General features: G+C 32.2%; 2 protein-coding genes across 4 annotated transcripts in view; both read right to left on the bottom strand.

The window, feature by feature from the left end:
* The window catches only part of LOC142349646 (zinc finger FYVE domain-containing protein 1-like), a 482,388-nt gene that overhangs the window by 277,133 nt on the left and 178,835 nt on the right, over positions 1-26,420 (bottom strand). The window lies entirely within an intron of this gene.
* The window catches only part of LOC142349028 (uncharacterized), a 93,248-nt gene that overhangs the window by 43,780 nt on the left and 23,048 nt on the right, over positions 1-26,420 (bottom strand). The window lies entirely within an intron of this gene.

The following is a 26,420-nucleotide window of genomic DNA, read 5'->3' as shown; positions in this document are numbered from 1 at the left end:
TACGTCAACGTCCTCGCTTTAACTTCATCAGAAAACTTCATCTCAATGAATTCTGAGAGTTGAGACTCAGACTGTAATAGACTTCAAAACAATCACATTTAGGAGAAAATCAGCTCACGAGAACCTTATTTTGGTACACTTAGTTTTCAAGTTTTAAAGTTCAGATTAAAAGAGCTATGCAACACTTAAACATGTCCATTTTTTAAAATTATTGGAAATTTACGAAAAAATACAAACCAATTCAAACAGCAGCACGTGAAAAAGAATCCTGCTGAAAACCTATATTCAGAACTTAATTCCAAATATTAAAATTTGAAAAAAATGACCTTAATATATCCATGTGAAAGATCTTCTCTCCACAACTCTCTAGAATGAATATACTCAGGTGCCACAGTTGAGTGATTGAAAAAACCAGTTGAGCAAATGGACACCCACTGAAATGTTGGTTGAAACAAGAAATTCTAAGGTCTAAATAAAACGCCATTTTAACGTTTGGGCAAAAATGATTGCATTTCAAATGATACACATATCTTTTCTTTGAAGCGCTAAAAAAATTGAATACAAAATTGCAAAACACCTGAAAAATTTTAAGGGTGTTTTGAATTTTGAACGCTGCTAAATTGATCACAATTGGAAATTCGTTCATTTCGAGAACTTTGGCAACCAGAATCTGACAAATTTACCTCTGTATTTAACCAAATATTGTTGTTATTTTTCATAATTTGAGATGAGGTCTATAAAATTTTACCCTTTTAACTGTTTGCGTGTGCTTAATTTGCTTCTCTGATCACTAATGTGCTATATGCCGTAACTCTAATGCAGAATCTTTAACATGTCACTTTCTTTATAAATTTATTTACTGTCTCTCGAGAAAACATCAACCCCTGTAATTCCTAGGAGCAGAAGCCCGTTAATTATCCAAAGCCAAGGAGTATAATTCATGTTTCTGAAGTTGGGTTTATAGTTTGGCGTAAAATTAAAATATTTTTTAATTTCTTGAAATTTTCTTGAATATCAAATATCAAATATCGCTGTCAAACAAGGGAAGAGAGCACTGGATGACAAGATGTTTAACATTATCAATGCTTTGGAAAATGCAAGAAGCAACCGCGATACTACTGAATAGCTACGAGAGCAGCCATCAGGAATTGACAATAAAAATTAAAGAAAATCGATGACAGATGGAGAGGGTCTGCAAGAGTTTATACGTTGAGAAGAGGTCTATAGATATTTTTCTTCTTTTTGCTTACAAGATGGTCACCAAGTGAATTTTTATCCTTTTGCTTTTCACTACTTTGCTCTAAATCAAAGTTCCCAAAGAACAGAAATCAAAAGATTTCCGAAAAAACATTCGCTCACTTAGATTGGGCTTCACACCTACAAACTACTGAAAGCTTCAACTATGCTGCAAACTCTTTATTAAATCAAACAGTTTACCAACTCGCGTGCTTTGTAATGAAAAAAACATCGAAATTTTCTATACCCACAGCAATGGCATTTTAATTAGCAAATATTGGATGTTTTATATTGAGCTTCAAAAAATGTGAGGGACACAAATTTTGTTTTTCAGATAATATAACTGTCTTTGCTTTGATTACTTGAACTTATCTTGATTGTTAAAAATTCCTTGGGGACAATGGAAGAGAGCACACCCGAGCTCCACCAGAAGAAAAGATGTTGAACATCATCAGTGCTGTGGAAGATGAGAAAACAAGACTAGCCATCAGAGAAATGCGAGTAGGTTTTAGGGAAGCATTTGACTCAGATAGAAAAAAATTGCAAACTTAAAAACATGTGAGCAGGACTTAAAAGATTAACTTCTAAGCCATCTTTGATGCACGTATTTGGTCAATTTGTAATTATTCAAAAATTTTTTCAGGTACTTTTGGAAGTTGATTTTATAGTATTGAAACTAAAAATATATCAAAATATTTATGTGTAACAAAAGTTTTCCTGGTGTTATGAGACCCAGGCGGTCATCAAGCCGATCAAAGCTACCAAAAATGGTGTGGTGTGTAAGCAACGGAAACTTCTTGGAGCCGATGCATAAAATAATTTCTACCCAAATAATCACTTGAACGGAAAATTTGTGGACTTCAGCAAAAGGTTGCCACCAAAAAAATATGTAAATTCGCTATATAACTTTTACATATAAGAGAATTATTTCTGCGCTGTGCTGTGATATTTATTGGTCAAAGGGAAATTTAAAAAATTTCTGCCAATAAAAACGTTAATAATATCTGTAAGCTGCAAAAACTTGTGATTTAAAACCTCTTTGATAACATTGCAGATTGTCGGCCGTACCAGCTAGCGCAAACTTATTTGAGAGCATCTATGGAGCTGTTAATTTGTCTTCTGAAACTCATATAGATAAAGATCATCCGATAATTTAGAAAATAGTATTCTTTTTGCTGCTCTTATGTAAACCGTGCCTGATATATTAATGAAAGCTTTAACAAGTCGCCGAATTAATGCGCTTGCTGAAGTAATTTTTTTCCTGTAGTCCTGTAGATTATTTTTCCGGAAAATTCTGACAAACTTAACCCGGGTGTCTTAAGATAGCAGCTATTTAGGCAACTTGAAGTGATTTTACATTTACCTGAGCCTAGCTTTCTCTTAATTCTTTGAACCCTAACAAATTCTGACAAACTTAACCCGGGTGTCTTAAGATAGCAGCTATTTAGGCAACTTGAAGTGATTTTCCATTTACCTGAGCCTAGCTTTCTCTAAATTCTTTGAACCCTTCTCCTAAGTTCTTTTAACTCCTTTTTAACTTTTTTAAACTCTGACTCTGAAAGTTGCATCTCGGCTCTGATTTGAGCCGGAATGATTTTCTTCAGGAGATCAAAACGATTGTTTTTAATTTCTGTAAACATTTTTTAACGGCAAGCAACTCAACGCAGAAACTTCAGAATAGCAACAATAAAATATGGTACGTCATCACTTTCAATGTTTGCTAAGAGACGCCCACTTCATTTATAAATTGAGATAACTCAAGAAAATTGTACCAACGTTGATGAGTCTGCTGGAAGCGATCCTACTATGAAAGCTGAGAGCTCAATCTGCTAGCTTTAACATCTGCTTTAGAAAGCCTTTTTTTAAATTCTGAGGGTTGGGTAATAAAGACTTATGAGGAATCCAAAAAGTTTTTTTAATTAGTTCTCTTTTCAAAATTTTTTTCATCTTTACGGAGAAGTTGTTTCACTTGCAACACTTTTGCTCAAATGGAGCTCAAGTGAATAAACTTAATTGACGTAAAACACTGAAACTTGCAAACTTGAAGCCGAAACGAAAGTCATCGCTGTTGCACGAAAGTCATCGCTGTAATTATACATATAATTACGCTTCACGCAAAAGATTTGAAGTGGGAAAATTCTTGATTACTGCTATCATTTAAGCACCTAAAATGAAATTGACATTCAATGAATTTTCTGACAATCATTTGAATCACCTAATTCAAATAGGACCGAAAAGCTTATATAACGACATTATGTTTAGCGACTTTGCCATAGATATTTTGTTTTAATCAGATGAAAAAAAAGGTTCGTTCCGATAATTTAGAGCCTCACAATTTGAGCTTGCAAACGAACCTAATGATTATACAAGGATATAATCTTCAAGCATGTCAACAATTGACTTTTTGCAAAGTTTTGCTATTTTAACATAACTTCGTAAATGGTCAAAGTGATACTTTTTTTGTCACCATCGAACCATGCTTGACAGACACATAGCAGAGAACTGATAAAAGCTTTCAAAATTGAAAAAAAAGAAGAAAAAAAACTATGTTCAAATCTCCTACTAAACAATAAGCTTTAACACAAAATTGAGAGTAGCAAGTTTTTACAAAACTGTTCCATAAACCCAGAGACGCGATTAAGCCTAATAGGAAATTCGGAATTTCTCAACCTCTGAAAAAAATTGGCACTGAAAGTGAAGAAAAGAGATATATTTATAATGATGCGAAACATCATTGCACTAAGAACAACAAACTGTAAATGAATTTTTTTTGGGAATGTTTTCTGATGGAACCAAGGATCATTCAAAACGGCAGCGCAACATATGAAGGCAATTGGTTCGCTTATCAGAAAAGGTGCATAATGCGAAAAAATTTTACGGATCAAACAAGAAGACAAAAAATTTATTAGTTACTACGAAATCTGACTGAAGAAAATAGCATAGGCTCTAACCAACATCTGAGAGTGATTTTCTCAAAAGAACTGAATAAAATTTTTTGTTGAAACATGACCGGATTTTGCGATTTTTCCTTCCTTTATGATGTTGTTACCACAACGTTGAATAAGAATAGCTTTGAACTATATACAGTTTTCCTTGAAATTGCAAACCATTTCAGGGCAACTGAGTCTGTATTTGAACAAGTTCATCAAAAATTATTGCCGATTTTGCTTAAAAACACTAAAGTTTTACCAATGCCAAAAAAAGTATGAAAGAATGAAGCTGGAAACTAACAATCAATCGCCTTACTACCATTAGTGTTAAAACTTTTGGCGAAATTTTTTACGGAAAGATCATATTGTTTTTAAAATACAAGTTCTTGTCAGATGAGTAGTTGGGTTTTGTCAGTAAACAAAATGTTCAGTTTTGTCGTTCAACCTTTGATGCAAAAATCAAAACATTTGAAGCCTTAATTGAGCAATGAGTGTAACTTAAACGAAATTGGTGCACTTTGCCTAATTGATCGAAAAATTTTACCATGTCCATTGTCAATCGCTCTTAGCTAAATTTGAAAGATACGGTCTCAGATTCACAACAAAACGGTTGCTACATTCTTTTCCATTCTACCGCGAGCAATTTGTCTCCGTTGACAGCTCATCAGATATGAGAAACACAAAACATGATGTAACCTCAGGGAACCCGTATAGGACCACTTTGTTCCACTTTGTATCAATAATCATCAAACAATACTCAAAAACTGTGTGAAATGACATTTTTCTGCAGACGGCGCGGAACCTTTTTGCTGATTTTAGTAGAAACATAGATGTAGAGGAGCTTAACAGAAATTTAGTTGGGATGAAGAACAACAGACTTACATTGAACGAAGCAAAAATGCGGTTCATGTTAAATAGAATAGTGACAAAACTCTTGTTTTTTCATATAGAACAATGAAAAAATCCAAACAGAAAAAAGAAAAAAAAGTTTTAAAGAACTTGGGTTCTTATTTATCATCAATGTTTTACAAAAAAAATGTATATTTGTTTGAAAGAAAAATAAATTCATTTCAATCAATGGTGTCACTATCTAGACAGAAAGCTACTTGTAACAATTTTTAAGCATTTTTTTAACCTGGTAAAAATATGGTGTAACTCTATACGGAATAACAAAAAATCAGTAATAAAAAAGCTATAAAGGCAACAAATCTTTCATCTGAGAACCATTTTCTAGTTAAATAAATCGAATGAAATTCGCGCGACGAGCGAAAAACATGCAATAGACTCAATATTTGTACTGCAAATAAATTACGTTTCCAAATTATTGTTTTCAATCCTACGCAGCATCCATCATCCTTCCAGATGAACAAGGTTTTAGAATCCATTGAATTTGAAAAGTCAATAGGTGATAAAAAGCGATTAAAAAAATTTACCTACCAAGCATAAACTTACTCAGAACATTGAAAGCACCTATCAGATAGATTTCGTATTTTTTATAAACATAGCCGATTTTATGAACCAATGGTACAAATAGCGATTGAAAGCCACGAGAAAAACATGAATCGATTCGTTCGGAAAATTTCGGAAATTTTTTTTTGACCCACTAGAAAATTGCTTATCTGGTGCTGACGCGATAAGCAAACATGACAATTGCAATTTTTTTATAGCATACAATTTCAGTATTGTTATCATTATTATCATCATGATCATAATTAATTTTGTTTTTAATTGTTATTATTATCGTTATTAATACTATTCTTATTATTAGTATTATTATTTTTATTATTATTAATATTATTATTATTATTACTATTATTATTATTATTATTATTATTATTATTATTATTATTATTATTATTATTATTATTATTATTATTATTATTATTATTATTATTATTATTATTATTATTATTATTATTATTATTATTATTATTATTATTATTATTACCATTATTATTATCATTATTATCATTATTTACTAATATTATCAACAATATTAACCTTTTTATTATTATTATTATTATTATTATTATTATTATTATTATTATTATTATTATTATTATTATTATTGTTATTATTATTATTTTTAATTTTTTTAATAATATAATTATAACTTTTTTTATTATTATTAGTACTTTTATTGGCATTTTTATTTGTATTATTATTATTAATTTGTTAGTTAAAGGGATTTTATTTTCAGAATTCTCCATGGAATTGTGATTAAATTCTATGTTTCTTATTTTGTGTGGCAAAAAGCAATCAATAGTAGTTTTTGATCTCTTTTGAAAAAGGTCAGAAAAAAATCACGGTTGAAATGAATTATTTGAACTACCGTCATAGAAAACATGTTTAAGCTCTTCGGCCCCAGTCTTTTATACCAAGACAACTTTACAAAGATATTTTTTATTTCTGAGAGTAGCACTCATGGTAGCAAATCAAGCTCTACATATACATTACAATTTGCGCTATGGGAACACAAGTTATGTTCAAAAACGGATATCCTTTATTATAAATAACATTAGAATCAACACTTCTGTCTTCCTCAATAAATTCAATTTCAATCAGGAAATAAGTTCTGATTTACTAAATTGAAAGGGTTTGGGGGACGGAGAAGCTAAATAGAAGACGGGATAGAAGACGGGATCATGCTATTGTTTAAGTATCCATGCCTTTGTTCAACTCAATTTTAAGGGAAAAAAACATAGAAATATGTCTTCATCCAACTTTACCTATAAAAGATAAAGTGATTCTGCCACTAAACGGGTTGGATTCTACCTGATTAATTGGCACCTTTTTCTAATTTTTTAATTCTTTTAGTAGTCAGAATCAGCTTTTCCAATTCATGGTTGTCAAAGTATTGAGTTTGTTTACATTTAATAGCAACAGATTTTCTGATACTGTTATAAAGCTTTGATTTTTCTCCATCAAATCAATCTTTGCAACAAACAACTTATCACATCTCTAAAAGGATTGCTGCTGGTGAAATCCTGCTTAAAAGCGATATTTATAATCGCGAAGTCTAGGTGAACCACAACGAACTATCACTGATTGTTTCTCCAAATGTTTTTAACGTGATACCGATTTGAAATAAAAGCTTTCTCGTGAAAAATTATGTCGAACATAACCCATTTACGGTCTTTTATTTTTTTAAAAAAACTAGTTTCTGATGTAAATTAATAACCAGCTCATCTAGATTGAAGTAAACAAGAACCATTATAGTTTCAAATTGTAAAAAAGTAATAACATGGAGAATATCGATGTTTTCATATACGATGTTTTCAGTAAAGAGGGCGTTGTCCAGCTGTTTATAAATTTCAACCACAAAGTTTCTGACTTTTTTTCATAAATTTTGAATAAATCGTTTTGAAATTAATCCGGTTCTTACATACGACAAGATACTTGTTATGAATTGTAGTTAGCATTAAAAGAGACGAGTTAAAACATTGAATTACCACTTTTCTTCTAGCGCATTATCTAGCGTAGTGAGAGATCTAAGTTTAGCTTAGTACATTAGACAATACCAGTTCTTAATGATGAATGCTAAAGGTCAGCATGTCAGATGTGTCACTACCCGATACAGGGTAATTAAGAGCTGAAACAAAGTACTTAAATAAATGGAAATTAAAATTAAATAAACAAAAACAAAAGCTTGTCGGGCTTGTCAGTTTATCTTTTATCCCTGGCGGCTTCTCAGTTTCTTTCTGTTTCAGTTCGCTTACTCTCTTACCTCTGATTTAAAATTGCGTGTGATTAAGCTCCTCCCCATTTTCCTCCTTAGTGTTAACTGGAGTTTGCTGTAGGGTTCGTCAATTACCACAGTGAATTTTTATTGGTGTGACATTGTGTTGTATAATCCATTATTTTAATATTTGGGAAATATTTTGATATTTATTCTCTAGTTTAGTCGTGTGTTTGATTTTTACTGGTTTCATGTTGAAATCCACGAATTGTCTTCCATTTTTATTTTTCCGTAATATGTAGTCCGTATCTGCCAGAGTTTCTAGTATGTGTTCTGGTATTATTGAATTTAGGCAACCTGAACCTAGGATTGCCGTTACTTCTTTTCCGTTTATAGTTAGGTCTAGTCCTATTGTTTTTCCCCAATCTCCTACTTTTGTCCAATCTTGGATACCGTTCAGTGAAGATATTTTTTCCGGTTCGTTCTGGTTTTTGTGTTTCCTTTCTGACAATCCTCTGATTTGAAAGACATTGGATTTTTTCTGTATTCTCTGTAGTCTTGATTTGTCTATTGGCTTTGTTTCGGGTGAGTTTTCTTCTGAAGCCGTTTTTGATTGTTCTATTTCCGTGTTTCAATCTCGGCTCTCTTCTTCTCCGTTACTTTGTTTATTATTCTGTTTCTGTAATTATTTTTCCGTTTGAATTCTGGTTTTCTTCTTTTACTTCTGCAAACTGCTTGTAGGTGTCCTATCTTCCCACATTTGCAACACTTTTGACTTTTTGTCTTGCATTGGTTTTTGTGCCCTAAAGAGATTTTCGTGCCCTAACGGTTAGCAGAGTCGTAGCAAATTTTCCCGATACTACTTTGCTGATATAGTTTTGCTATGGGTTCCTATTTCATATTGAGCTTTTCTTTGATTTTGTCGTTATTTGTGATTAGATCTAGATGTTTCTACAATTCATCAAAACTTTTTTTAGCGCTCTATATTGGTTTGCTTGATTTTTGTTCTTTAAACCGTTAAAAAACGTAGCCATCGTGACATTCTTCCCGATATCTCCAGGTGTCTGATCTAGTAATATGCATTGTGCTATTTTTTCGTTACAGGTAAACCAAAAATCTGTGTTTGATTGACTTTCAGTTTGCAATGTGAAGAAGAGGTTGCTCAAATTTTCAACTTTACCCAGTTCAATTTTCCAGATCTCTCCATTTCTTGAGGATGTCATGAAATGTTTGATATTTCTGTTTCAACCCCGGGAATCTGTTTTCAAGTGCTTTAGTCGCTGGTTTTCCTATATTCCAGAGGAATGCGTTTTTGTAGGTTAGTAGGTTTTTCTCTATCTTCTCTCCAACGTTGTATCTGTTATTGAACTATCGTTGTCCATTTCAATTGTCCGGTCTGGGTCTAGTTGATAAGTTAAAATCATAAATTGTGGGAAGGTATCCCAGTATTCAGAAGTGGATGATACTGGCTCTTGGCCGTAAGAATTTAAAAATGTTGGCATTGCAACGTTGTTGAATTCTGTATGAACGTGTTGCTCATTTTGTTCGCAGCGCCACGTTATGAATCCTAGTTAGCATTAAAAAAGATGAGTTAAAACATTGAATTACCACTAGCCTTCTTGTGCATTATCTAGCGTAATGTGAGATTTATGTCCAGTTTAGTAGCGTAGACAATACCAGTTCTCAATGATGAATGCTAATAGTCAACATGTCAGGTGTGTCAATACTTACATTTAAATAATAAGGTACTGTATAACTTCAAGATATTTTAATGAATTTGGGGCACAAATTTATTAAATTAAAAAAAAATTCTGTTTGTTTTTGGTTTTTGTTGATAATTAAGTGCAAGGCCGCTACTTTTATGCATAAAATTTAAATAAATGCTGATATGAAGTATAGTTATACCAATGGGTGGTTTTTCAGTGTTTGAATGCGAAATTTTAAGCAGAAATATTAAAAAAATCCAACGCTGGATGAGAATTTTATATGTGTACGCACATTACCAATCCCCCTGTTTTGGCAATTCAATGTTTCAGTTTCGATAAAAATTGACAAATTTGATTAACAGCAAAACGCCACCATGTCGCCGATAAAGGTTTTGTTCATCTTTTTAGGGGATCCTTAAAAACCTTATTTTGCTGTTCATTAGCAGCTTTTTGTATCTCACAGGAAACTAACCTTGTAAAGTATCACGCACAGTGCTTTTACCTTCACACTCATTTTCGTTGCTTGACAAAAAATACATTAATGTTAAATAATGAAGGAGAAAAGCATTTGTAATTGATAAAAACAACTCGGCGCAACATGCTCAGAAAATAAACAGCGAAATAGAACTCATTTTCGGCATTGTTGTTTTAAATAAGGCAACAAGTAAGAGTATATTTTTGCTGATTCTCCAAATTTAGAAACAAAATGGGCAAGATGCTGACTGTAAATTTATTCTATAATTTGTTGGACGCATAAACTAAATCAAACTTTTAATTAAAACGTAAAGGAACAAAGTCATAAACGTCAGCTTGGTGCGTCTATCAGGTCATAAATGGTATGTATGTTGAATTAAGACAACCAAGGTCTGGAAAAATCATAAATTAGGAAATCGGAAATTGAAGAATGATTATGATTCCCACACAGCATTTTTATGCCTTTGTAGTTACTGAAAACTGCGGATTTTATTTCGCATTGATGTAACAATAGTCGCTATAGTAAATTCCAATATTCCAGTTCTACATGTAAGATATCCTTGGGTTTTTCACTGGTCATTTCTAGCATTCAACAATAGGTTACCTTGGAAAATTTTTTTGATGATAATGGGACAAAGATGAAACAAACATTTGACAAAAAAATCAACTAAGTCACTTTTTTGAAGATTTTGAGATGTTCAAAAGCGTGACATTTTGGGTGATTTTTTAACCTCAATATCAAGGCTTACACTAATTTGAATTTGCCCATATATTGCCTTGGGAATGTCTACAGATACATCAACATCAAAAAAGAACCATAATTAATATATTACAGACGTCTGCCATATACTAAGAGGGAAAGCGTTACTTCCAATAGCGAAAATTGGCAATTTTTGGAGAAAAAATGCAGTAGTTCGTTTAGCGCTCTTGGTGAAAAAAAACATTTGTGCTATTTTTAGGGCCGAATACATAACTGCTAATGTTATGGAACTTTTTCAGGATTGGAAATTTTTAATGCGAAATCCATATCATTACAGTGACAAGTTTAGGTTCAAGTCTAATATTAATACTGATACAGAAATATCATCCCCTCATTGGAGTTGAACAGTTAGCACTATTGTGAGAGTAGGCTCAAACTTGCGTTTTTAGATCCTTGATTCGGTAGATTCACTGATTTTCCATGCCGTCCCGGGCCGAGGTTTCACCCCTATCACGTGATTTAAACAATAAGGAGGTTCGCTAAATAGCACACACATTATGTTCCATCCAGTCATATCCCACACAATTTATCAAAACCTGACAAAATATGATCTGTTTACACCCAGATGCATATCAAAATAAATTTAAATAAGCACTGTCCTCCTAATTCAATCCTGCTATCAGTGCCGCACTTCAAGCAGCCATAATGTAATCATTTAAATATCCGCTTGCTGTCAAATGATTGCCAAATTCCTGCAGAAAAAAATGATAAAGTTAATAAAATAAAGACATACTGTCCTTTTTGCCATTTCGAACTTTAAGTTCCGGTGGTACCATCAGATTCGAAGACAGGACATTTACTTGTGAGGAGGAGACGAGGAATAGATAAAAATTTTCAAAAAATCACTCCTTGTTCGAAAATAATTTGTGTATCCATTCAAAAATTGCCTTAAGCTCAAACCACTATACAAATTAAACAACTACACATTAGAGGGCCGGCCGATGATACCTGCCATTAAGGAGAGCAAAAGACAAGACAAACAACAAATTTAAATCAAACAACCAGCATTACTTACGACAAAAACTTCATTGTCTATCTAATTTTTTAAAAACTGATGAAAAGTTCAAAATAGCATCAGAAAAAAACTTAACTAAACCAAATGACTTGAATACCAACAGAAAAAATGCGAACTGTCGTTATTGAGAATAATTAACAAGTACACAGAAAACCAAAAGCGCAAACGTAGAGAATACGTTTACACTTTTTGAAAACAATTAATTTCAAAGTCATGAAAGCCATTAGCTTTTATCTGAAATCACTCAATGGCTTCATTTATACCTTGATACAATACCCTTGAGACCTGTCATTATCCAGAGTGTCATATGACTACAAAAAACAAATACAGGCAAAAGATACAAGGTCAATTCAATTTTGCAAGGAAACTGTCAGCCTAGAGTTTTTTTCACCTATATGATAATTCATTTTTTAGCTTTCTTTGATCATGATTTCGAAAAGTACACAAAAACTAAGAAAAGACTCTGTTTTTTGAAAATAGCATAAAAAATTCAAATTGGGGTGGCACTTTATTAAAATGCAGGGATTGATTGATTTGTTTTCCACTCTGCATTCTTTTAGACATGCAATACCAATCCGGCAATCCTTACCTAAAATTTCGAGTCATCAGAAAACGGAAAACGACAGCCTCCGTTAAACAAACGAAGAATAATTCGTTCTCTCATAGTCAGCAAAATGTTTTAAAATTGGCAGATGCGGCGTTGAAAATGGCTTTTAAAACTTTGGTAGCTCATTGTACTGTTTGAAAAAAAAAATTAAAATTATGTTTAGGATGTTCTAATATTCTAAACTTAAACTTTCAGAAAATTAATTGCTAGATAGTTTGGGTTTCTTCTCCTGCGGAGCACAATCACAAACCACGAGAAACTGAATTTACTGTGATGGGAGGAACAATTTTTAAGAAATAAATAGAAATTTTTGTCTGCTCATTTCTCTTTATTTTGCTACCATGATTACTGAAAGTTCTCCCTTGCTATTTGAGCCGTTCTTAAATCTAATTTATTATTTCAATTAAAGTTCCAATATATAATTTCATCCTGTATTCTGTATTATGTACCCATTTTAAATGGTATCAAATTTTTTGGAAATTTTAAACCCTAACTGTTCCTTGAGAAAAAATTATTCTTCTACAATCGTTTTAATTTTTCTTCTACAAGAATTCTCCAATGACATCTGTTTTATCTCTCCTCAAAAGGTGCAGATTGCTATAAATTGGCTTGACAAACGTGAAGTCGGACAGATATAAGTTTTCTAGTCCACAAATAAGTTTTGAGGGTTGAAGTATTAACTAGTAAATGTGCGTTTGCATACAAAAATCACACCGTTTAATTTTAATTTTGTGTACTCTATCAAAGCTTGTGAACGCAGCAACTGAGCACGGTAGAAGCTAGAACGCAAAAAGCGCAATAACGCAATCAACGTTATTTCATAGACAAAAGTCCAATTTATGCCTATGAAAACAACAGTCCTGCAAAATTGACAACTTAATTGATGATGAACGGTTATCTCAGATGCAACAATAACTGCGCCTTGAAAATTAATTGAATTGCTGCTCGTCTTGAAAACTGGTCTGCTATTTTGGGGCTTAGACCACCATGTTATTTACTTTAATGAACTGTTTGCAGTAGAAACACTTCAAAATTTTTTCAAAAAGTATCCAGTTAAAATATTTTGAAACACTTTTTCAAACCAACATTTTTTTGGGTCTGATCGAGCCCAAATTTTTTAAAGTTTGTTGTTTATTTCAATCGCCGTATCGGAGAATTGATTTTGAAATATTTTCAATTTCGAAGAGGGAAACCCGGGTTGAGGTTTCGCAACCAATGCATCCACAAACATGCTAGAACAGCTGCCATCGCGGTGTAATTACGTATTTCGTACCGAACTCCAGTCAATAATGAGCAAGTATGAATCAAATTGAATCCAATCAAAATATTCCATAGCATTTTAGCGGTAACTATGTAATTTCGTCCTTTCATTTAGGGTTGAATTAAAATAAATCACTCGTGAGCAGATGCGTTAAAACTGTTAAGTAAATGAGGGATGAACGGAAACTGGCAGCATTTTTGCGACAAAATTGTTTAAATTCAACCAATATCCGCCGTTTTATTTATAGTTAATTGATTCCTAAATATGTGGCTAGGAAAACTATTTTTCGGTCAACTGAGGGCTCAAAAATGCATCATTGGAAAACAGCGTCGAAAAGATTGCTTATGGATTTATGAAGTTTCTGTTCTGACAAAGTAAACTTTAAATTTTGGACAGGTTAAAATGCATGTTGAAATAATAATCAGGGTCACGCAAAGACTCAAACGAGGTGTTGTTCCCTTTTTCCTTTTGTTGCACAAGCACCTTGGCCAGGATTATTACAGTGCAAACTTATTGTTGAGGTCATCGTTATTACAAATTTAAAGTTTTCACGCACGTTTTTACTCATGCAGATATTTGTGCTGATCCGAAAAATACGAACTTACCTGTTTCATTATTCAATTGACGCCCTGAAGTGGCACTTGTATTATTCTCGTTACTGATTTAGCTGTTTTATTATTCGTAGGTTGAAATCATAGTTTAGGACAGCTTATTTATTGTCGCTTTTTTTAAAACAAACTCTTCAGTTTCTCTTCAAGTGCTCTTTTATTGTTTCCCTTAAAACAGCGGTGTTTTTATTCAGATCATGAAAGAGAATTTTTTGTATTACAATCTTAAAAACAGCTGAGATCACTTTCAGCGAGCCAATCTGGATTCATTCAGGAATGTTCTGATTACTTGGCGACAAAGAGTTTTAGACAATTCAGGGTCTAAAGGTTTCAAAAGGGCTATTAAAAAATTTTTGAGAAAAATGAAACGTCTCGCAGACTTAAATTGAATTCAGTTGTGACTACACGACAAATGCAATTACTGAATTTACGTTAAGGTTGGAACAAAGTTCGATTAAGTTTCATAAATAGATTAATATGTTCTGCATACAGAACTTTAAACACTACTACAGTGATTTCAAGACAATTTCAAAATTTTGATTGACATAGATTTAAAAACCGGTGTTTTTACGGTGCGCCAGATAAACGGCGCTTATTCTTTTAAATTGCTGACAAAAACTTTTAAACTAGTGAAAACTAGATAGTAATAGCGGTTTGGGAAAAATAGCAATTTTGTGGAGCCGAGTGTTGAAAGAACAGCTTTATATAAAATGAAAGTAATGGCATCTAGAATCAAATAAGGAATATAACAAATAACACCTTGATTCTATATTATTTTGCTTGAACAATTTAGCGAATAGATAAAATTGCGCAGATAGTTATGCGAGAGAATGCTTTCACAATCAAATCAGATAAAGTTGATTAAGTAAACAGCGAGGCGTCAAAGATAACATTAAAAATGCAGGCCTCTAAATTTGGTTCACTAGAGAAGCATAAAATTTTTAACCTTGCTGCTAAATTGAAGCAGTCTTTTAACCAGCATTTTGTTCAAAGATAGTATGTCCATTTGTGCTATTTTTCCCGGAAATTTTATGGCATTTCGAAATTGAAAAGAAAGGTGGCGAGTGAATACTTAGATTTTTGCATTAGTTTTCCTAAGTAGTAGGAAAGGGCAATCTCATGGAATATTATTTAGCGAATTTTAGTTTTAGATAACTTGGAGCAAATTACAAAAAAACATCCATGAAGCTCAACTAAATGCATTTCAATACAGCAAAAATTTAGAATAGCTTTCTATCTATTAACTCTCAACAATTGAGAATTAGATGACATTCCTTTCCATGTTAAGAAACACGTCATATATTAAAATATGTCCTTATGAAGATGATTTCAACGCGCTTAGTTTAACTAAGGGTAAATGTAATTGAACTATGTCCATTAACGCTAATATTTGCTAAGATTTCGAATCATCTACAAACTAAAAAAAAAGAGAAAACCCAGAATTTCCTCAAATCTTAGTCGAGACAAGCAGGTATAGTCAAAAATAGAAATAGAATAGTAATAGAAATACCCGAAATAGTTTTCCGAGACATGCTATTGAAATTCTGGCGCCGCCAACAAAATTTTCTTTAAAAAAGAAGCTAAAATTTGTTGACCCTTAACGGTTACAAACACACGAACACTCCAATTTGATAATAAAAGATACAAGTGGTAAGCCATCTAAACACAGGAACTAGCCCAATTTCACAAATTTACGGAAACCGTGTACTGATACACAGATAAACGAATGGCAAACATTAATTGATGCAGAGTTCTTCAAAAACCAAAGCCGTAATAATCAGGAAATGAGAGTTCTAATTCATTTTGAAGCGAAGGAAATTAACGAACTCTAAGTGTTAAAGCGGGCTTGCAGATCGCATTTAACGGTTATCGGGAGGTATAAACATATAATTAAAAAAATTCTGAAAATTAGCGCTTTTCCGTGCATTTTTCACAAATTTTCATCATTCTGGAAACATACCAATCGCATCGAGCGAAAACAACGTTTTCCGTAGAATTTCAAAGAAAAAACTTGTAACAGGAGCGAGGAACAGATGTACCAAAAAGAAAAAAGGAAAAGTAGTTAGAAAAGCACCTAATTTCAACAAGGAGGCTCGTTAATGTGCGTTCGCACATGATGTTCCGTCCCGAGCTTATAAACATTCTTTACTTAATTGTTAAACCAAATGACGATATATAAAAATAGATACTTGAGTTTAAAACAATCGTTACACAATCTAAGCACTAAGTGAATTGCATAATGCCATGCCTCATTACAGCGCCAACGAGATCAGCCGTTGTAGAGATTACGAGAAAAAAACAAACAACAAAATTAGCAAAAACAAAAATTTCACGGCAAAAACTGAATATCAAAATTTAAAAGCACCTAGTAACAACGTCAAAATGCAGTCAGATAAAGCCTTAACTACACAAATTTAATTCTTCCTAACTATACAGCAGATGGAAATTTTTCTAAATGAGACTAGGTAACAAGTCGACAAAGAGAAGGAATAATGAGGCGAAATTCAAAAATTAATCAATATTTTTTAAACCAAGAAATTTCAAAAGTGTTAAAAGCATTAGCTTTTAACTAAATAAACCTTGACAAATTGCTGAAAAAATATTACGAAACCAAAAGGACCTGACTTTGGTTAGACTAAGCCATAGAAAAGGACTAAAGGTGCAGAAAAACTCAAAAAATTAACAGCGATTTGCGAAAACACAAATTATTGATACCATTAAAATTATTAGCTATTATCTGAAAATTTTCTACTTTTAATTAAATCGTTTTTTCAACAATTTCAGCTAAAGGATTCATACTGAGATATTAACTATGTTTACTTGGGCAACATTTGAAAACCATTGGGATCTGTTATTACGCGATTGTGTTGAAAGCAGAGAAAAAGAAACACAAAAGTGAGAACTCAAAAAACGTTTATAAAAACGCGAATTGTCCAAAAAACGAAACGTCAGTGACAAATCAAGTAAGTAGATAAGTTTCTTTTTGAAATACAAGAAATTGGACGGGACCTCTCAATGATGAAAAAAAGTTATAAGTTGACGAAAAGAACAACAAAAACAGAAAAATTTGAAAAAAAATTTAAAATACAAATCATAAACTTTAAGACTATTCGCAATAAACTGAGTGCTTTGGGTAACATCATTCATTTAATCTTCAATTACAAGCTTATGCGACCAGTCAGCAATTTTCGGCTACCTAAAAACAAAAAAAATAGGAAAAAACAGCAAATTCGCGAAAAACAAAATTGAGCAAGAGAAGTGTCGCAGGCATTCAACTTTTCCAAAAAAACTGTTTAGTTTTCAATAATTTTTTAAAAGCAATTGGATTTTTCTTTTTTAACAATATAACTTCAAAAAATCATCAAATATGAACAAATAAATTAGAACCACGAAATTTTTGAGAAAAAATTGTAGTATCAACGCAATAAAATTCAATTGCTTTCATCGGAAGCCAGTAAATACGCTAAATTGATGGGACGACAAGGTTGTTTGTCATTCACATTTCACCAAAAAACTATTACAACACGTCACTGACTATGAAAACAACAACAAATACAGGCAAAAAAGAAAACTTCAGTAGAAAAGTGCATGAAGAAAGTGTCGAAGCAATTTATATCATAAGCTTTACTCTGAAAACTTTAACTATGATCCATTGAACGTCTTCCCTAAACAAATGGGAACTATCAGTATTGGGATAATGTGATAATATTTCAAAAGGATCCAAAAATAAGAAAAATTGTCAAAAAATTAAAAAATTATGAAAACCCTTGGCATTGAAGCCTTGTATGCAGTAGAACAAAAAGGGGTCCTCTCAATACTGAGACCGACTAATAGTTTACGAAAAAAGTTTAAGATTGGTTAATAAATAAAAAAAATTTTCGAAAATTTATTTTTAAGGGCTTAACAGCCATTAAATTCAATAGCTTTCAACGGAAGTCAATAAATACACTCCCATGTGCCCCGATGGGAGGGAAAGAATATTTGCGATGCAGTGTTAATCAATAAAGCATTACAAAAGTCTTATGACTATGAAAACAACAACAAAAGCTGGCAAAAACCAAAAACGCAGTAGGAAAATACGAGAAGAAAGAGTCGGAGCCGTTTAAAACATAAGTTTTTATCTGAAAACTTCATCCGACATCCACTGAGCGTCCTGTTGAAGCCAATTAGAGCTATCAGTGTTTGGATTTGGATAAAATGATAAGAGTTCAAAAGTAAACAATAATACGAAAATACCCAAAAATCTTAAAAAATTTTTTTGAAATCTTGTCATTGAAGTCATAGAACCAATAGTTAGAAAATGAAACCGCTGACCAGATTAATATTGGTTGCAGTACAAAACAAGAAGAGTTTCCTGTCAATACTGAGACTGAATATCAGTTCACGAAAAAAGTTTAAGATTTGTTAATGTTCAAAAAAATTTTCGGAAAAAGGTTCTCAAAGTCTTAACAGTCATTAAAATCACTAGCTTTCAACCGAAGTCAAAAATACGCTCAAGTATAACCCGATGTAAAAACAATGACGTTTGTCATACATAGGTAATCAATACGACATCACAATAAAGCTTATGATTATGAAAACAACAACAAAAATAGCAAAAACCAAAACTTCAGTAGAAAAGTGCGAGAAGAAAGTGTCGAAGCCATTTAAACCATAAGTTTTTCTCTGAAAACTTCGTCAGTGATCCACTGAACGTATTTTCTAAGCCAATGGAAGCAATAAACATTTGGACAATGTGATATGAGTTCAAAAGTAACCAATAATACGAAAAAATTCACAAAAATTAAAAAAAAATTGAGATCTCGAGTCATTGAAGTTATATATCCAATAGATAGAAGATAAAACCCGGTAACAAAATCAATTTTAGTTGCAATAGAAGGCAAGTGGGTCCTGTCAATACTGAGACTTAATAACAGTTCACAAAAAAGCTTAAAATTTGTTAATGATAAATAAAAATTTTCGAAAAATTACCCTTATGGCTATGAAAACAAGAACAACAACAGGCAAAATCCAGAAAGTCAGTAGAAAAGTGCTAAGCCATTTCGGTAGAAAAGTCTGAACACCAAAAAATTATACAAAAGTGAGAAGAAATGTTGAAGCCTTTTAATTCGTAAGCTTTTCTCTGAAAACTTTACTTGTGATCCACTGAACGTCTTATTTAAGCCAATGTGAGCTATCAAAATTTGGATAATGTGATAAGATTTCATAAGTAACCAATAATACGAAAATATCCAAAAAAATTTATTAAAAATTTTGAAATCTTGTGTCATTGAAGTCATATAACCAAAAGGTAGAAGATAAAACCGCTATCCAGATAAAATTTGGTTGCCATAGAAAGGCAGAGGGTCCTGTCATTAATGAGACTGAGTTACAGTTCACGAAAATAAGTTTACGATTGGTTAATTTTCAAAAAACATTTTTCGAGAAATTATTCTTAAAGTCTTAACAGTCAATAGGTGTTCACTCAAAGCACCAGAAAAATTCACGTAATGCGCTTTACGAACATATTGCACCTTTAGTCAATGAGTTCATGCCAAAGGACTCGAAAAATTTAGTAAATCCTTCAAAAGAAAATCAAATTTTCAATTAAAATTACGAAAACTCAGTGTCGAAGCCAAAAAAACTTGAGTATTTCCTTGAAAATGAGTTTTGTTAGTTCATTGGGCTTCATTCGACTGTAAATGTGGTTTGTCGTTAACGGAATCTCGATATGAAAAGTGACTAGTCTCTAGATGACTTAAAAAAAACAAAAAAAACTGAAGTTCTCTTAAAAAATATCTCTCTAAAAGAATTCAACTTTTTTTTATAGTGAACTTCCCTATGAGACCAGTACTAGTCTTTCTATCGCCTTCAGTCTATTAGGAACACAGAATTGGTTCAATTTGTGGCGTGAAATGTAAATTTTTTATAGTTGAAGAAAAATTAAACTAAAAGTGAACAAAATCAAGCCAAATATCCCGTGTTCAGACAAAACTTCAGAACTCGATAACTCCTAGAAAAAAAAATGAATTTAAAAGAAATTAATTTCGAATTCTACGTTGGAACAGCTTTTTAATGATACCACTCACATTTCTCTACGATGAATGTATCGATCGGCCAAATTTGACTGAACACAATAACCCATTTGCCTGTATAGTTCCTCCCCACCACAAATAGGTAGGAACAACTAATTATATAAATAGGCAGTTCTGCACAGTTTTCAATATTTTCATTTAAAATTTTTATTTTCTGTAATCATCACATTAAGTAGGACAGGAAACCGAATGTTCAGCAAGGCTTTTTAATGTTCCGTCAATTTTGGCCGATCAAAATATTTCAAATAAAAAACATAAGTATTATTATCAGAATCTTTGCTGATTTCCCAGTATTGGAGGATTTTTCAAACTTTGTCAAGGTCTCCAGACCCATGATATCAAAAACGTTGGTATTCCGGAAAGCGAAAGCATCACAGAAGTACAGAACGATCTAATTGGTTTTTGACCTGCAGCTATTAGATTAAATCTGTTAAAAATGCTATTATATATATATGTATATATATATATATATATATATATATATATATATGTATATGTATATATATAATTTATCTCATTTAATGCAAAAGATGTGCTAGACGAAATATCACAAATTAAATCTGGTGCCAACAATTATGATCAAATAACACCATCACTCCCTAAAGCCTCAGCGCCGTACGTTATAAATAGTATCTTGTATATATTTAGCTGCATTATTAACGCTTGCCAATTTCCCAAAGTCTGGAAAAACATACACGTGCGTCCCCATCACAAAAATGGTAGCAAAACAGAAATTAAAAACTACAGACCAATCGTCATGCTCTGTGCAATTTCTATAGTTTTTGAAAGAATAGTTTACAAACAAATTAAGAAGACATCCGAAAGGAAGCTTTGCACTGCTCAACATGGTTTTCGGCAAAAACATTCAACAGTAACCCAATTGTTACTATATTTTGATAGCTTATGTCAAGCTTTAGACGAAAGTTCATCCCCGATAACAGTTTACTTGGACATTGCTAAAGCTTCTGATACGATTAATTTTAATATTGTGCTTCAAAAGCTCGCTCTTTTTGGGTTTGATGAAAAGTTTATAAAATTTTTTGCCTCATATCTGGTTGATCGACAGGAGAAAGTAAAAACTGCAGACAGTTACTCGACTTTCTCAAAAAATCTCAAGCGGTGGTCACCAGGGATCAATATTTGCTGTGTTTTTGTTCTCCTTGTACATAAATGACCTACCTGATCAACTTAATAATAAAACATTCCTTTATGCCGGGGATACGAAAACAAGAGGACAGATTTCAGAACCTGAAGAACTTCAGTTTGATATAAATAGAGCTATCGAATGGTCTGGTTCAAACAAATTAAATTTCAAATTTGACAAATTCAGCATTCTCGAGTTTTCATAGAAAAATACATATAATTCGTCTACAGAGTTATTTGCAAAAAGAATTGCCATCACAAACGAAAAACAAATTAAAGATCTCGGATTAATTTTAACAGCCAGCATGACTTGGAATTGTCACCTCGAAATGGCGGTAAAGAAAGGTTTTCAAAAACTGAATCATTTAAGAAGAGTTATACTCCGCACCACAAAAGAAACTGTCAAATGCACGTTGTTGAAAACATATATATTCTCTGCGATCTTTTATGCGTCAAATGTCTGGAACCCAGGACCACAGTATCTTCAACGCTCGGAAAGACTGCAGAGATCATGTTTAAAATGGATAACTTGCCGTTCTGTTCTGGGTGACAAAGAATACGTTGAGGGCCTAATTCGAAATCGCCTTTTGCCAGTCAGTTATTTCCTAGTTCTTAACGGCCTAATTCTGTTTAACAAGATTTTAGTGGGCTTAACTTCTATGAATGCGTCAGACCACTGGTCAATAACTTTTGGTTGTCCAAAGACCAGATCAAGTGAAAAGTTTTCTTATTGAAGCGAGAAGAACATTTCGCAAACGTTCTGATGATATTTACTTTAATAGAGTAGCCCGATTCAATAATTCTTTGTCTCAACTTAACAATTTTGCTAACTATTCACCACACAAAAATCCATGTCAGTTTCGAAGAGAAGTGAAGAACTTTTTGAAAGGGGAGGCGTTGAAAAAATTCAAATACAAAAGTTACCCTTCAAGATGGAAAGTTTTCGAGAAGTTTCAACTAAAGAAACTTGATTTCTCCCCTAATTTGGGGACTACAAAGCTGGTTGTAACCATGTTTGGTTGAATTCAAAATTATTATTTTTATTATTATTATTATTTTTATTATTATTATTATTATTATTATTATTATTATTATCATTATTATTATTATTATTATTATTAATATTATTATTATTATTATTATTATTATTATTATTATTATTATTATTATTATTATTTTTATTATTATTATTATTATTATTATTTTTTTTTATTATTATTATTATAAAAGAACTCATGCTCTTTTGAACTTTTAGCCCAAACGACAAACCTTATTAAATCCGAATTATTTGTCTACTTTTCTTGCAAGTGCCGAAGCAGGCAAACATTAGAAGAAAATCACTATAATAACAAAAAACAAAACAAGCTATAAAAAACTTTTTTTGCCTTGAATGGTGTCAGGTGTTTACTAACTATTTGCCTTCTGAGAGCAAGCAATTTTTTTACCCGACATTTTAGTCATCAATCAAATGTCAACCTTTTGTCAACTATGAAGCCCAGATAAATACAACTGAAGTGCATTTTTCAAAAAAATACTTGTAAAAAAAATCTACTAATATTTGCTCACATTTTTTTCATAAATTTTTCAACCCTTCGACAAATTTTGTGGGATTCAGGTAGAAGCACTCGTCTGTTTTCAAGTGAAAATTACTTGTGTCCTTTTGCAATGTTATAGTTAGGGGTTAACAGGCTGCTATATGAGGAAATCCGTGTTTTGTTATTAGCCAATCCGAATAAATGGTTTGGTTTTTAAAACATTAGTTTCTTTTGTACATAAAAAATTCTAAGCTATCTTGTGGTGTTATAGCAAATCAATGCTCTGAAGTTTTTCGGAGTAATTTTATGCTGCTAAATAAATTGAATACTATTGCCAAACAAAAAAATAATATTTACTAACAAAGCTTCATTTTGTTTTCCCAAACTGTTTATTGGTTCTGTTAATGATCACAATAGAATCCGAAACCGGTTTTTTACATGTTCCATTTGCTTGAGTAGGACCATATCAAATTGTTTAGCAATGCTAGCATTAAATTTATTGATGTAGGTGATGTACTATTTGTTCTGAAGTCTTCTTGTTTGAGCGGAACGCCTAGAAAGGGCGCCGTTTCAAGGGCGCCTAGAAAAAATGTTTTCAATTTTACATAATTGCAAACTGTAATTGAGTTCAAAAGAATTTTTGCGACATATGAATGACCATAAGGGAAGATGTCTTGGAGATATTACATTGTCGTGTGGTGTTTTGATATAGTAGTTGATAACCGCCACTTGAACTTTTTTCGTATGCAACATTTTTCGAACTAATCTTAGGTTTGGACAAATGCCTTTAGTGGAAATTTCATCTTTACCAATTCGAAATTTAAATTTTTAAAATTAGTGTGTTCGATTTTGCTCCGTTAAAAATTTTGAACGTCATTCAATGCTCATTCATCTTTCACTAACAAATACTTCAAAGTTGGTTGCCTTTTGCCGTATTACGGACTTTCTAACATACAAACTGCTAGTCGAATATTTTGTTAATGTTGCTCCTAAATTCATTTTTGCAACTTCATCTGGCATGCCTCTGCCATTTTGATTATGCCCAGTAAAAATTATCAACAATCAGTTGATTTGGTGGCGCATAGTTGTCAACAGTATAGCGGTCATTAGTACTGATGACGCATAAAAAACGGATAGTGGCATCTTTGCTGATGTCAATTTGACTTACTAGTTTGTACTTATCATCAGAACTTAAAAGTGGTAATGTAAAACGTGAGCGGTTGACAAGGACAACTTTTCTGTTTAAAAACAAGAACATGTTAACGGTGGGGGTTACTGCAGTGTTATCTGATGTTTTGTTCATAATCAAGATTAATATGAACTTATTGTTTCAACTTATGAAGTTCTAAACTTCTTATTGCGGTTTGTAACGGCTGCTCTCCTTGTGTTTCACAAAGAAAGTTTTGCGCCGCCCAGTTCGTTCTGAGTGGTTACAAAATCTGTCCGGATACTTCGTTTATGCAGTTTGCTTTTGTAACTGTATATCCGTTCTGCTTCACTTACCGTTGCATTAACTATTTTAGTTCGTAACTATTCGCTGATCTTAGTTTTTTCAACTATCAATTTGAACTGGATTGCTACAGATCACACAATACGGGATCTCTTTATGTATACCAGTTCAAACCGATAGAAAAAGTTTGCTAACTATTCACCACACAAAAATCCATGTCAGTTTCGAAGAGAAGTGAAGAACTTTTTGAGAGGGGAGGCATTGAAAAAATTCAAATACAAAAGTTACCCTTCAGGATGGAAAGTTTTCGAGAAGTTTCAACTAATGAAACTTGATTTCTCCCCTAATTTGGGGACTACAAAGCTGGTTGTAACCATGTTTGGTTGAATTCAAAATTATTATTATTATTATTATTATTATTATTATTATTATTATTACTAATATTATTATTATTATTATTATTATTATTATTATTATTATTATTATTATTATTATTATCATTATTATTATTATTATTATTATTATTATTATTATTATTATTATTATTATTATTATTATTATTATAGAGTCGTATCATACACATTAAAAAAAATTATTGAGGGTGTATCATACACAGTGAATTATTGAGGTCGTATCATACATTGAATTCCTCAAAGTCACTTATTGAGCTAAAAATGTTCAGATGTCTTGTGTGCGCATTTTATCCAAGACCAAAACAGACCTGCTCGCTGAATTACGACTCTACACAAAAACTAAAAACCAATAATAATTGACCACAAACTTCGCATAGCAAATTCTGAATTATTAAGGGCGCGTCATACACATTTCTGTGAATTGACCGAACCGGGCCTGATTTGTTAAGAACTGCTTGACGAATTAAAAAAGGGACCTCTTTTAGAGCTCCCTTCTAAAAAAAGGCAGTTTTTGAGCAATTTTTGCAAAATTTATTTTTAATTATTAGGTCGCACTATACAGTCCAATTATTAAAGAAAAATTATCAAGGTCGCATTATACATTTTTTTGCGAAGGCGAGTATCCCACCGTAAACTGTCACAGTCACATGTGACAAGTTTGTTTTGAGCGTAAATGAGAATTAAAATGACAACAATTGGCTTAATTGGCGCAGTTATTATCAATTATAAGGTCGCATCATACATCTCAATTATTAAAAAAAAATTATTCAGGGCTTTTCATACACAACGGCTCTACCTTCCAGCAGGCTTTCATATATACTTTTTTGGACAACGCACGATCTCAGAAGCTCCTGGTATGGTTTTAAAACGCGAATAGGAACGAAAAATTTTCTCATTATTATTAATAGACAGGTACCATCATACAACTCAATTATCAAAAAATAATTATCGGGGTCTTCTCATACAATAAATAATTAGCATCACAAAACAATTAAGAAAATACAATAAAAGCAGATATGAAAGGCTGCCCCTCTCATTGGGTGTAGCTGATAGATGAAGGAAACCACAGTTTAAGAGTTTTTGAGTTGCAGAAATTGATAAAAGCGCAAGGTTCGCCCTTCTGAGTACAAAGCTCGCCTCCCTCATTGAGTGCGAGAATTTGTAAGAAGGAATCGATTTTAACAAATGATATTGAGTGAGAAAACGAAAAACAAAGTATGTTTTCATATTATTATTCAATTTGAGTTCAGTTTGATCTCAGTGTTTTTGAGCAAAAATCTTGTTGAAAGCGTGATTTATCTTGACATAACAACGCTCGATTTGAAATTCTGTGAACTTCAGTTTGTTTTTCGTCGCAAATTTTTGCGCCTTCTCTTTCACTACATGTTTACTTGGTAACTCATTTATGTAGAGAAATTCGTCAATCAATAGCTTTTCTCCGTCACTCCAAGGCGTTTTAGCCTGGCGGTAAGTCTTGAGAGCACGAATGTATGCTTTTCGCGCATGTTCAGAGCTTACTCGCGTCCTTG

This window comes from Convolutriloba macropyga, chromosome 11 (genome assembly GCF_964194025.1).
Source record: "Convolutriloba macropyga chromosome 11, txConMacr16.3, whole genome shotgun sequence".
Taxonomy (NCBI): domain Eukaryota; kingdom Metazoa; phylum Xenacoelomorpha; order Acoela; family Convolutidae; genus Convolutriloba; species Convolutriloba macropyga.
The sequence above is the reverse complement of the archived record's forward strand: the minus strand, read 5'-3'. Positions and strand labels throughout refer to the sequence as shown.